The sequence below is a fragment of the Alligator sinensis genome, unplaced genomic scaffold (genome assembly GCF_000455745.1).
Source record: "Alligator sinensis unplaced genomic scaffold, ASM45574v1 scaffold427_1, whole genome shotgun sequence".
Taxonomy (NCBI): Eukaryota; Metazoa; Chordata; order Crocodylia; family Alligatoridae; genus Alligator; species Alligator sinensis.
In genome coordinates, this window is record NW_005843089.1 from 151,359 (window position 1) to 164,399 (window position 13,041).

Genomic DNA, 13,041 nt, shown 5'->3' on the forward strand with positions numbered 1-13,041 from the left:
TCTTTCCTGCTTATGCAGGGGGTCGGACTCGATGATCTACTGAGGTCCCTTCCGACCCTAACATCTATGAATCTATGAATCTATGAACATGACACACAGATATGCATGCGCACTCACGGCATGTCCTGCATCCATTTACAGGGGGCACTGGAATGGCGGCTGTTGCCGAACTGGCCACTGCCACTGCCCCCAATTGCTGCTACTTCCCAGGCTGAAAAACTTCTTAGTCTGGGAAGTCCTTAGTGAAAACAAGCTCCAGAGAGGCCTCTGAGATCACAGGGTATCAGCTCTTCCACTTCCTAGGCCAACAGACCAATGCCAGCCCTCCAAATGGCTTGCAGAGCACTGTGCACCTTCATCAGCAAACTTCTGGCTAAGAATGGGGAGGCCTACGGGCCTCAGAGGACAACCTAGCATGGCCATGCACCAGCGTCCCATAGAATTAATCCTCCTGCATGCTTTAGCACAGCACTTTCCCTTTCTGGACGGGGATGTTTGAACCAGCAACTCAGGGCACAGAGGGACTGGGATGCCACAGCTCAGTTACAAAGCTCATATTTTGTCCTCTTTGCTACAAAACCATCTATCGAGGATGGCAAATCATGACATAGGTGAGAGTCTACAGGCTGCAACAGTCTCTGTCTGTTCAACAAGAGAGGGAGAGCTCCTGGATTTGGACTGATTATTTTTAATGACTTCACCCTGGCATCTCTCCAGGGCTGTCCTTGGCACACACCCCAGTTTGTTTGCCCACAGGCGTTTGGCTGGGTAACAGGAGATGGAAGCTGTTAGAAACACAGCAAAGTGCTCTCACATATACTATGAAATGAGGAATACAGATTTGACAACACATGCTCTTGGAGAGAGGTCTCTGCCATTGCTGGCTGTGGATAAGGACATGTTTAATGTGATTTCAAAGGTAAATGCTGCCAGAGATAATGTCATTGTCAGAGACTTTTACCTCCCAATTATAGAGCAGAAAAGAAGTGACCGACCTCTCTCTCATATTTGGGTCCTTTAATATCAGAATACAGGTCAAAACAGGCCAAAACAGGATTTTAAGTTTCAAGAATCAAGAATCTAGATTAGGTGTCAGGGTCAAGCCTGACCCAGACTTTATACTAAAAACAGCTGCCTGCAAATATTCCTTCTTAGGAAGGCAGCGCTGAACTTGGGTAATATGGCTTAGAGAAACGAGGCCATGATATTTGCAGTCGTGCTTTAGATTCTGGTTTCTCTTTCACTGCCAAACAGCAAGAGACGGAGATTTATCATTAACAGCTGAAGTGGAAAGGTGAAGTTTGATCAAGGTTCGATATAGCTTAGCAAATGCCAGGATCAACAAAATCTTACTGGTTTACACGTGATTGTTACTTGCTCAGATACAGGTTGACGCTCTCCACTCAGAGCTCCCTGCTATTAAAAACTTCCTCATGCTGTGGGTTTGATCTCTCAACCTCATCACAAGGCTCCAAATTGACATACGATGTCCCTGACCTTATTTGCAGAAGAAAAGCAAAGCAAAGAAATGCAGAGGGTGCTGTGGGAGCTAGTCAAACAAGTGGAGCTTGTGGGAATGCAGGGTTGAGGTGCACAAGGACTGAAGGTTGCCATGTGTGAACATTCGATTGAAAATGAGTCTCTGGCTCCTCCTGTCCTCATTTCCCAGTCATCTGCACTGAGAAATTGTTCAGTGTGGAATTCCCCAGTCTCTCTGCGCCCTCCCAGTCGCCCACACTCATTCTAACAGGCACCCACCACTCCATCACACCATCCCTCCACCAATGCATCTGTCACCAAACATGATGCTGAAGGCAGGGCCCAGGGCCATGGCCCTCCTGCCAAGGCCAAAAGTTCTGCTTTAAGAGGCTGGTGATGAAGCACATGAGCTATCCCCATATCTTGTGGACAGATGTTTGTGTGAGCATGATGGGGTGGAAGAGCCCCAGCTCCCAGCCTGCTGAGATCTCCCATACAGTTATGCCGGCTTCCCCCAGGGACTTCCAGCAAATCTGCAGTCCCACGGTAGGGTGCTGTGCTGTGGGACTGCCTGCAGAAGTTACATCTCTTTCCATCCAAGCACCTTCTCATGCCGAAACACCTACCCTAGCACCTACTGCAAGGGCTACAGGTAGGTCCATGTTGGCATTACTCCTCATGGGCTGGGGGGACAAGTTTGCTGCATCTGTTCCTTTGGGCTGAGTAGAGCCCAGATAGGGAAGCAATGTATCTCCTCTTCCTGGATGATCTCACTTGAACCAGGCATTTCAGTCTGTGCTCGAAAAACTGCAGTATGCACCCCCTTCGCCTGCCCTTCCCTAACCCCAGCCATGGTCTGCTCACCCTGACCTTGATCCTGACTTCACCTTTGCTCTGCCAATCCTACCACGGTGTCCCTCTCTCCTCCTGCTCCAGGCTGATGTCTGCTTCTGGTTCTCTTTTGGAAGATGTCATTGGTAACACACACGCACAAACATCACTTGAAAAATCACCTGAAACAGGCGTCATAGGGCCTGCCCTGTTGCCCTCCAACCAAGTGGGTGGTCCTTCTCTGAACCCTTTCAAGGCAGGCCACATCCTTCTCAAAGTGCGGTGCCCAGAACTGGACGCAGTACTCCAGTTGAGACCGGACCAATGTCATGTACAGGGGGAGTATCACCTCTCTGGACCGGCTTGAGATGCATCTTTGGATGCACGACAAGGTATGGTTGGCTTTGCTGGCTGCGGTCTGGCATAGGCGGCTCATGTTCATCTTGGAGACAATAAAGACTCCAAGATCCCTTTCTGCATCTGTGCTCACAAGGGCGGAGCTCCCCAGCTTGTATGTATGCTGTGGATTCCTTCCCAGGTGCAGCGCCCTGCACTTATCTACATTGAACCCCATCCTATTACCATCCACCCACTTCTGTAGTCTGTTTAAGTCTAATTGCAGCCTCTCTCTGCCTTCGAGCATGCCTACCTCTACCCACATCTTGGTGTCATTGGCAAACTTGGACAACGTGTTTTCCACCCCCTCATCCAAGTTGCTGATGAAGATGTTGAACAGTGTAGACCCCAGGACTAAGTACTGGGGGACCCCACTATTCACATCCCGCCAGGTCGACTACGACCCATCCACCACCACTCTCTAGGTGCGCCCCATCAGCCAATTTTTGACCCATTCAACTGTGTAGGCATCAATGCCACAGTCGCTCAGTTTATTAATGAGAATGGGGTGACAAACAGTGTCAAAGGCCTTCTTAAAATCCAGAAAGACTACGTCCACGGCGACACCATCATCTGGGGATTTAGTTACCTGGTCATAAAAGGCCATCAGGTTGGTCTGGCAGGACCTGCCTTTGATGAACCCATGTTATTTCCCCTGGGTATGATCTCCCCTGCCGGCCCCTCACAGATGTGCTCCTTGATAATTTTTTTCAAGGATTTTTCCCCAAGACCTATGTGAGGCTTATGGGCCTATCATTTCCTGGGTCCTCCTTTCTCCCTTTCTTATAGATGGGGACCACATTAGCTAGTTCCCAGTCTCTGGGCACCTGGCCCGTGGACCGCGATCGCTCGTACAGCCGGGCCAAGAGCACAGCAATGGCCCTGGCCACCTCCCTCAACACCCGTGGGTGGAGGGCATCAGGGCCCGCAGATTTAAAAATATCCAGCCCTTCCAGAAGATCCCTTACTACTTTTGCGCAGACCCGAGGCCTGATAGTGCTATCCTCAAGATTGCCCCTACTTGTGGTGGGAGAGCTGTTCTGTTCCCTGTCCAAGAAAACAGAGGCAAAAAACTTGTTAAAGATTTCATTAAAGAGTCAGGAGAGCAGGTTTTGATTCACAGGCTCCAAAGCTGTGATTACCAAAGCTTGTGACAAGATTTTAGTGTCCAAACTGGAATTGGGAATTGAGGATCTGAGCAATCTCAGGTGTCCTAGAAATGCCTGATCCTGACCTTCCTATGCCTCCCTCTGCAGCAGGGGACTCATGGAGTCCCTTGTGCTTAAACCATCAACTCTTAAACCATCAACTCTTCCTCACAGAACTTGGCTCTCAGAGTGCTTGTGTGAGTGGGTGCATGCGTGTGCATGTATATGAATGCATACGTGTGGGACAGCACTGGGCACAATGGGGCTTCGCTATAAGTGGGGTCACTGGATGCAGTTGGATAGGAAATGGCGGGGGGGGGCAGATAGGCTTTGAGGCCAAATTAGGCAGGGGGCAATGGGAAGGAGAGAAGCTCGGGGGAGGTGGTGTGGGAGGGTGATGGGAGGAGGCCGGGCCAGGGGACAACACTGCTGTAGGGGAAGTAGATCTTTATGCCACTCCCTCACCATCCCCTCTCTCCAACTCCAAGAAGATCCTGTGAATGACAGAGCCGTGGCTCCAAGGGGCCCCTGCCCCACGCTGCTGCTCCTCTCTGCCCCGCTGTCCCTCTGCCTGGCCCAGCTCACTCAGGGTGCCAGCTTCATCCATGCGCCTACGTACCAAATTATAGATATCTGCATCAATGGAAACCACTTCGCAGGCAACCTCTTTGACAGCAGGATGCCCTTGCACCTCACTGGCTGCGACCTGATGGGCCAGGGATGCTGGAGGTTTTGCACCTACAATTCCACCTGCCTGATCTGCACCATGCGGGTGGCCTGTGTCAGCTGGATGCCTGTGCACTTCCGGGCAATCGTGAACTACTTAAGGGCTTGGCCATGCTGTGATGGTCTAGCTCGTACACAACCTGCCTTTCTTCCACATGAAATCCTCTGCTGCTTTCTGCTCCTTCTAGGTTAAGGCTCACTGAATTGTCAGTCACTCGGGGCCTCAGGGTGGGATCTACCAACCTTCCCTTGTTGTGCATGAACACAGGGCATCCATCTCCCCACCCCTCACCTTCTGCTTCCTGTTAGTGTCCATTATACAGTGAACCCAACCCTTTCCCATCCCTTGTCCACTGAGCGGGTAGATGTTGACTGTGCAGTGCAGGGATTTGACTGTCTCTGACTGCGTCTTGGAAACTGAAAGTCTGTTCCATTCTCTTGCTGTTCTTGCAATAAAATACTTCCCTGCATATTGAGAATGAGTGGAAGTGTGTTTGTGCAGAGCACCCAACCTTAGCGGCATGCAGAGAACATAATTCAATTGCTTAGCAAGATCAAGGGAACAGGATATGGAGCCTTGTCCCTGTAGCCCATGGAGCGGGGTCTGTCTGAGCAGGCCCACAGTCACCGGGAGGAGAAGCCCTCCCTTGGAGGCTACTCTGTGTCATATCAACACAGTCCCTGTCACTTAGGATGTCCAGGGCTCACCCAGGTGGCCTTGCCAATTGAATTATACTCCTAAACTAGCTTCCCTCTGTCTAGACTGCAGGCGCTTGTACACAATGTGTACAGTGTTAAAAGCACCAGCCTGTTAAGCGTGCCAGCTGCTTCCTACGCATACCGTGTGCACTCAGCTGTTATGAGCACTGCAAACTTTGGGGATTGCTGGGATCCAGCTACTTGAATGAGCCACCCCTGCCCCCACACCGCTATTTGCAGGATGCTGGAGGAGAGATGAGTGAAGGGACATACAACAGCTAGACCAGCTGCTCCTGCATTAATTCATTGGCATCCCCTGCCCCCAGAGCAGTGCCTTGGCCGCACCTCACCAACCTCTCCCCAAACATCCATTTGGCCCCATGCCCCAGGTTCTCCCATTGCCCACTGAGCCCCTAACTCCATCTGTCCCATTCTCTCCCTGCTGGTGGGCCTTCCAGACCAATTGTGCCCCAGCCCTTCCCAAGATCAGTCCTCTCTCCCCACTCTGGCCCATCCCATCTTCTGCTTTCCCTCCCCAACTATTTATCCACAGGCCCAGTCTCTCCATTCTCTCCCACAGGACAGCTCCTCTGCCCAACCATCCCAGTCTCCCTCACTCCAACAGGGTATAGCCACTGGCATCGAAGTCAGTAAGAGACAAAGCACCAGGTCACACCAGGGACTTAGGAGCTGTGGCAGAAAGCCACCTTTGTTTCTTCCCCAAAAACTCTGCTATGTGACAAGCGTGATTAGGATGGGCCCAGCAGATGACACATACCTTTACCCTATCTCTTTGGGTAACCTGAGCTGGATACATTCCTGAAGGAGGGAAGAAACCTGCTTCTTCTGCCTACATGACTGGCATCATATACCTGGGTGAGGGGCTTCCTTCCTGGTGGGAGAAATATTTCAAATTGGTTGGCTGACAGCCAACAGGTGCTGGCCTCCATTGGACCAGGTAAATGAGGTCACAAGGGCTATATAAGTTAGGACTGCCCAGGAGGAGGGGGGCAGCAGCCATGAGGGATAGTCAGGAACAAAGAAGAGCTGAACCATCTGAAACTGGCTCTCTCTCTCAAAACTCATGATCAAGGAACCGCCTGCCTCCAGGGGGAATCTCCAACAGCCTCTGGCTGATACTTGTGAGTAAGCTAACTGAGATCCACCTAGATATATAGCTTGCAGTAACTCAGATGCGAGATCAAAGGCTACCCCAGCCGCTGGAGTTTGCTCTATGGGATTTCTCTGATATTGCTCTACCCTGTACCTTATCCTAACCCTACCCTCTGTAATCAATACAGTTCTCCTGTGCAACTGGTGTAGGAGACTTATTGAGGGGTGGGTTTAATTATGCCTAGGAGGCCCCTTGGGTCTGCGGACTAAGGGAGACTATCCTTTTTGGCCCTAGACTTGGGGAAGTGCCTCAAGTTCTTGTATTGGGTCGAGTACCCATAGGACTGTTAGCAGGGGTGTAGGTTGTAGCCGTGTTGCTCTAAGGACATAGGCAGACAAGGTTCCTTGGGTGAATTTGATATCTTTTATTAGACCAACCCAAATAGTTGGAGAATAGTTATTAAGCAAGCTTTCGGGTTCAAAAACCCTTCGTCAGGCTAAGGAAGTTTCAGCAGTTGGTGTGTGCTCTTCCTGGATGGAAGTCCTGCCTTTAGGACTATTAGGCCTGTGTTTCCCCGAGGACACAGACCCCAGACAGTCCCTTCTTGGGGTGGTGGCAGCACACATTACCCCTGGACTCTGCGGTGGGGTTTGAAAGATGGTCTGCCAGGGCTTAGGCGCCCCTGGAAGGACACGTGGAGTCTTGAAGATAGACAGCCATAGTGAGGTGGGAAGCTTAATGCAGGAGCTCCCCCTACTGGCCCAGCACAGGAGCCAGACCCTAGACTACCTAGTAGGAACCTAAGTGGACTTAGCCACTGATGTGTGATTCCATTTCACTCTGTTCAGTTCCCTGAATAACTGTTAATGAAAAAGGTGGCGAGTCATCCTCCTCCTCTGAGAAACCTTGTAACCTAATTAGGAGGCATGGAGCTCTGCATGGGACAACTTCCCCCACTTCCAGGACCAGCCAGCCAGGTCTTCTGCCATATCCCTCCTTGTCTCAGACCAACAGTCCAGCCATCGTGGCATCGTGTTACTAACACGTGGCATCGTGTTACTACCTGTGTGCTGCTCTAGGCAGAAACAGCAGAGCAATGGGTAAACAGGGCAGGGGGCAGATGATGCCAGGGTAAGGAACTGACCCTCTTACAGCAGCAAGGCCATTTTAAAAGGGCTGGTCTGTGTGTCCCACCATCTATCCCCATGAGAGTCGGGAGCGCTCTCACCCACCTGCTGACCTGCACTTCCGATGTGGTTGGATGCTCGCAGAGGCAGGATTTCTCCCTAGTCCATATCATCCCACTTCTGGAATAAGAGACCTCCTCTGGATTCAGGAGCCCTTTCCAAGTCACCCAACCCTCCCTGTGTGAGTTCCCCTCCTGGTCAAGCTCACACAGACCCAGGATCACTCCCCAATCCCTCTCTAGCTCAAACAGAAGACTTCAACGATTCTCAAAGCTAGGGTCCCCCACAATCCACCTCAAGCTTCCAACAAACTCAGCCCCTTCATAGAGCCAGGACCCCTCCCTTGGGCACCTCTTCTACTACACTAAGCTTCCTATTCCACATGATGACCTCCTGGTGATCTGTGTCTGCACAGGACTCCCTGGACACCATGATATCTGGGCCCAAGAGCTGATGTGAAGGAAGTGCAGGGAGAGACCAGGCTGCCTGGCCAGGGCCTCATGGGAGATAGAAGAGGAAGGAGTCTAGGGCTGGCTGGGCTGAGGAGCTAACCACAAGGGTGTCAAACTGAGATACACAATCTGATCCTGTCTTGCATCTCCCCCCTGTCATGTTCCCTTTATCAGTCTCGAACGGGAAATATCACTGTAGGAAGGACTGACCCTAAGGGTCAGATAGCACCAACACCATCTCCATCAGTACTGTTAGTCAGGCCAGGTCTTGCCCTCTCTGTACCAGCTGCTGCCCCAGTTACCCTGCAAAGGCTGCTTATTCTCTCAGATCTTTGTGCTCATATCCATAGACCTGTCCACTCACACACATCTGCACACAGGCTGAGAGGAAGGTCCAGAGCTAATTTGCAGGGCCGGGCACAATCCATTCATCCACATACTGCCCAAACTCAACCACAAGATGTGAGTGAAGATCAAAGAAGACCCTACATGTGCAAAGCCAGCCCTGACTCACCTTTTAGGTGTCAGCTGGTGGTTAGGACACTACTGACATAGTCCTTCTGCTCTCACAGGCCTTGTGGTAATAGTGGGGCTGTTCTTGCAGTAAGGGTGGAGAACGTGCTTCCCAAACAGGGGATGTTCCCTTGTGTTGGAACATGTCTCAGTCTGGTTCTCTCTTCTTATTATCCAGCTGAAGAATATTTAACATTTAAATTGTAACTAAACAAGTAATCAAAAGGTGCTTGAATGTCAATTTTTTATCCAACTATTTAAGTTGGTCTAATAAAAGATACTAGATTCACCCAAAGAACGTTGTCTGCCTATGTCCTTAGACCAACACGGCTACAACCTACACCCCTGTAATTTTTTTATCCCACTTTTATAAAACCTATCTATATTTAACAACAAGCAGGTGATTATACTACATGGGGATTCTAGCCAATAGTATGGAACAAACTTTGAAAACTCATCTAGTCCATAGTCATCCTTGTATAGGATCAAGCATACCTAAATCATTCTTGACAGGTATTTATTTAACCTGTTCTTGACTGCACCATTGGGGATCCCACAGCCTCCATCGGTTCTGTATTCCAGGGCTTGACTATCCTCACTCATGAAAAGTTTTCCTAATGTCTAGCCTAATTCACCCCTGCTTCAGTTCAAATCCGTTATGTCTTGTCCTGTGCCAGGCAGAGAAGTGGAGCACCTTATATTCTTCCTCTTTACAGTTCCCATTTGAAATATTTGAAGCTTGGTATCAGTTTGTCAGTTCATTTTGTAATCTTTGGATAAATACTGTATCTAATGGGGAACATTGACTGTTTATGCTATTCAGCAAATGGCAAAACTCTTTTTAGAGAAGGAAAAAGGTTATCATTAAGTAAGAATGAGAATATGCTGAAGGCAAAAATGCAGATAAAAAAAATACAGTGGCTTATGCAGGAGGGTTGCATGTGTGCTATCTGATAGCTAAAAGGCAGGGAGACTTCTTGCTCTCAAAAGTGCTTTATTGCAACAAGTGAAAATTTTTGTCACCAACATGGAGGAGGTATAATCATAATTTGCCTTATTGTTTGGGCTTGGAATCCTTGAGAGTTAGTGTGATACTGATATGTGTTGAAGACCTCATATCCCATTAATGTCTAAGTCAATCAGCTTGTGAGCCTAAATCTTTTTTTTTAATCCTATCTTGAAGTGATGTGTTTACATTTTGGGGGGGGGGGGGGGGGGCTGGGGGGGATGTGATGTAATTGATCCCAAGAAAGAAAAAGACAGTCCTCTTAGGTTGTAGCTCAATGGGTAAATGGTTAAGGCACTCACTCAGGATGTGGGAGCGCACTGCACCTTGCATTTAATAGTGCTTGGATGAAATTAATAGAGTGTAGCAGGCTAGAACCCAGGCCCTGCTTCTTCCTATCATGCATGGTTTATACTAGATATAAGCAGATGACAAAGTACTGCTTAAAAGTGTGTGTATGAAACAGCTGTGCTAAGACCTGCAACAGTTTAAAGAAAGGTAACATGTTTGATTTCAAGGTTATTTTTTTAAATTTGCTTTTCACTTCATAGTTTCATAGTTGTCAGGGTCGGACGGGACCTCCATAGAGCATTGAGTCTGACCCCCCGCCCTGGGCAGGAAAGAGCATTAGGGTCAGACGACCCCAGCCAGGTGCTTGTCCAGTCTCCTCTTAAAGATTCCCAAGGTAGGGGAGAGCAGCACCTCCCTTGGGAGCCCATTCCAGATTCTGGTAACCCATTTCTTAAAGAAGTTCTTCCTGATGTCCAGCCTAAATCTGCTTTCTGTCAGTTTGTGGCTGTTGTTCCCGGGTTTTCCAAAGGGTGCCCTGGTAAGCAGAGCATCTCCTACTTCTTGCTTCCTCCCCTGATGATTTTGTAAACGGCCACAAGATCCCATCTCAGCCTTCCCTTGCAGAGGCTGAAGAGATCCAGGTTTCTCTGTCTCTCCTCATAGGGCCTGAATTGCAGGCCCTAACCATATGAGTGGCCCTCCTCTGGACCCTCTCAAAGTTATCCACATCTCTCTTGAAATGCGGTGCCAGAACTGGACACAGTACTTCAGCTGTGGCCTGACCAATGCCGCATAGAGGGAAAGTATCACCTCCCTGGACCTGTTCATGATGCACCTGCTAATGCATGCTAGAGTGTGGCTAGCTTTACTGATTACGTCATCACACTGATGACTTATATTCACCTTGGATTCAACTATGACTCCCATATCCCTTTCTTCTGCTGTGCTGCTGAGGTCATCCCCTAGCCTATTGGTGTGTTGGTGATTCCTTCTCCCTAGATGCAGCTCTTTGCACTTGTCTTTGTTGAACTGCATCCTATTCTTTTCTGCCCACTTTTCCAACCTGTCCAGGTCTACCTGGATTCGATCCCTGCCCACTGGTGTGTTTACTTTACCCCATAATTTCATGTCATTTGTGAATTTGGACAGAGTGCTCTTCACACCCTCATCCAAGTTGCTGGTGAAGACACTGATTAGCACAGGTCCAAGGACCGAGCCTTGGGCGGGGGGGGGGCACTGCCCACATCTTTCCAGGTTGATACAACCTGTCACCACCACGCTCTGGATACAATGCTTAAGCCAATTTGCCACCCACCTGACTGTGTACTCATCCATGTCACAGCCACTCAGTTTATTTATAAGAATAGGATGAGATACTGTATTGAAGGCCTTCTTAAAATCCAAGAGAGGACATGTACCTTAACTCCTGCATCTAAGCATTTTGTGACCTGGTCATAAAAAGAAACAAGGTTAGTCAGGCAGGATCTACCTGCTATGAACCTGTGCTGGTCGCCCTTAAGCATTATTTTTTCCCGCTGTGCTCCCACAAATGTGCAGCTTGATAATTTTTTCAAAGGTTTTCTCAAGGATAGAGCTGAGACTAACTGGCCTATAAATACCCAGATCATCCTTCCTCCCCTTCTTGAAAATAGGTACCACATTGGCCCTTTTCCAGTCCTCTGGGACCTGACCTGAGCACCATGGATGCTCAAACAGCTGGGCCAGTGGCTCTGCTATGACACTGGCCAATTCCTTCAGCACCCTTGGATGAAGATCATCCGGGCCTTCTGACTTAAACACATTCAGCCCCTCCAAGTGTCCCTTTACTAGGTCAGTGTTGACTGTTGGTGGGCTGGTGTTCCTCCTGTGCTTATCTATAATGCAATTGGGAGATTTGTCTTGATCCTTGTTCAGGAATACAGAGTCATTGAAGTGAAAAAAAAGTCATTGAAGTGTTCAGTCTTGTCCTGCCTATCTGTCACCAAGTGCCCTAACCTGCCCTGTAGGGGTCCTATGTTACCCTGCACCTTCTTTTTGCTCCCTATATACCGGAAGAAGGACTTTTTGTTGTCTTTATTTTTTGCATAAGCTCAGGAAGAGCTGGGTCTAATAAAGGAAGAAGGAAAGGCTGCCAGGGGGAAAAACTGGTGGAAAGTAGAGAGCAAAGAGCTAGTTAATCCCCCCAAATTTATTTCCCCATGTGTAGTAGTGGGGAGGGGGACAAATTCAAGGCAAATCTCTAATACTTAGATTCTGTGCCTGGAAAATGATAACAAATTTATAAATTTTCTATATATAGAATCTAATTATTGAGGGAGGCATTTTATAATCAGTGCCATCTTCTATGTGAGCAAATATGGTAAAATCTGTCTGTGGTGTAATCCAGGGGAACACCATTGACCAACATGATTTTAAACTGGATTTGCTCAGACCTAGCCCAAGATCAGAATACCATGCCAGATTCATAAGCATCAAGGTGGAAGTGGGTACTCCTGCAAGATGAATGAACAAACTTGCAGACCATACCACATACTACACTACTAGTTTGTGGTGTGGGGTTGATTTGAGGAGGTAAAAAAGAAATGGTAAGTCAGGTGCTGACACTTGTCACCATCCTGGTGTTTTAATAACGTCTGCCGAAAATTATAGCTCAGGAAAATTACTTAAATTTGGTGGAAGATTTTGAAATGACTGGTGAGAATTGCTGCATATTTCCATATATTGTTTGACATAGTTATAGGTTATTGTTTATTGGCAGTGAGAAACACATTTGACCTTACAATAAAGAATGTGCAACAGTCAAGAAGGAAGGAAAGATTCCTCCCCCCTCCCCCAGCCATTTCCAGGACTTGCACTGTCTGCTGGAGCCAGCTTACCAGAGGGCATGCCAGAAGCTCCAGTTCTCCATGGCCCCAGATGCCTGGGTCCCCTTAAGAGTCCAGGCAGGGAGTGAGGTCAGACCATGTTGGGGAGGGGATGGTGCGGGGGAGGATGTTGCTGGAATCCCTGGAATGATTTGGGAAAAGGGGTCTGGGTAGGGAGCAGGTGCAGAAAAAAACCCTACATGCCGCCATCACTGTCCTTGGGTGATCTAGGCGTGGGGGTGGTGGAAGTCACAGAGCTCCTGCTTCCATGATTCAGCAGGCAGTGCGGGAAGCAGCTGGGTGGGGAGCTGGACTCAATGGGGGACAGCAGCAGG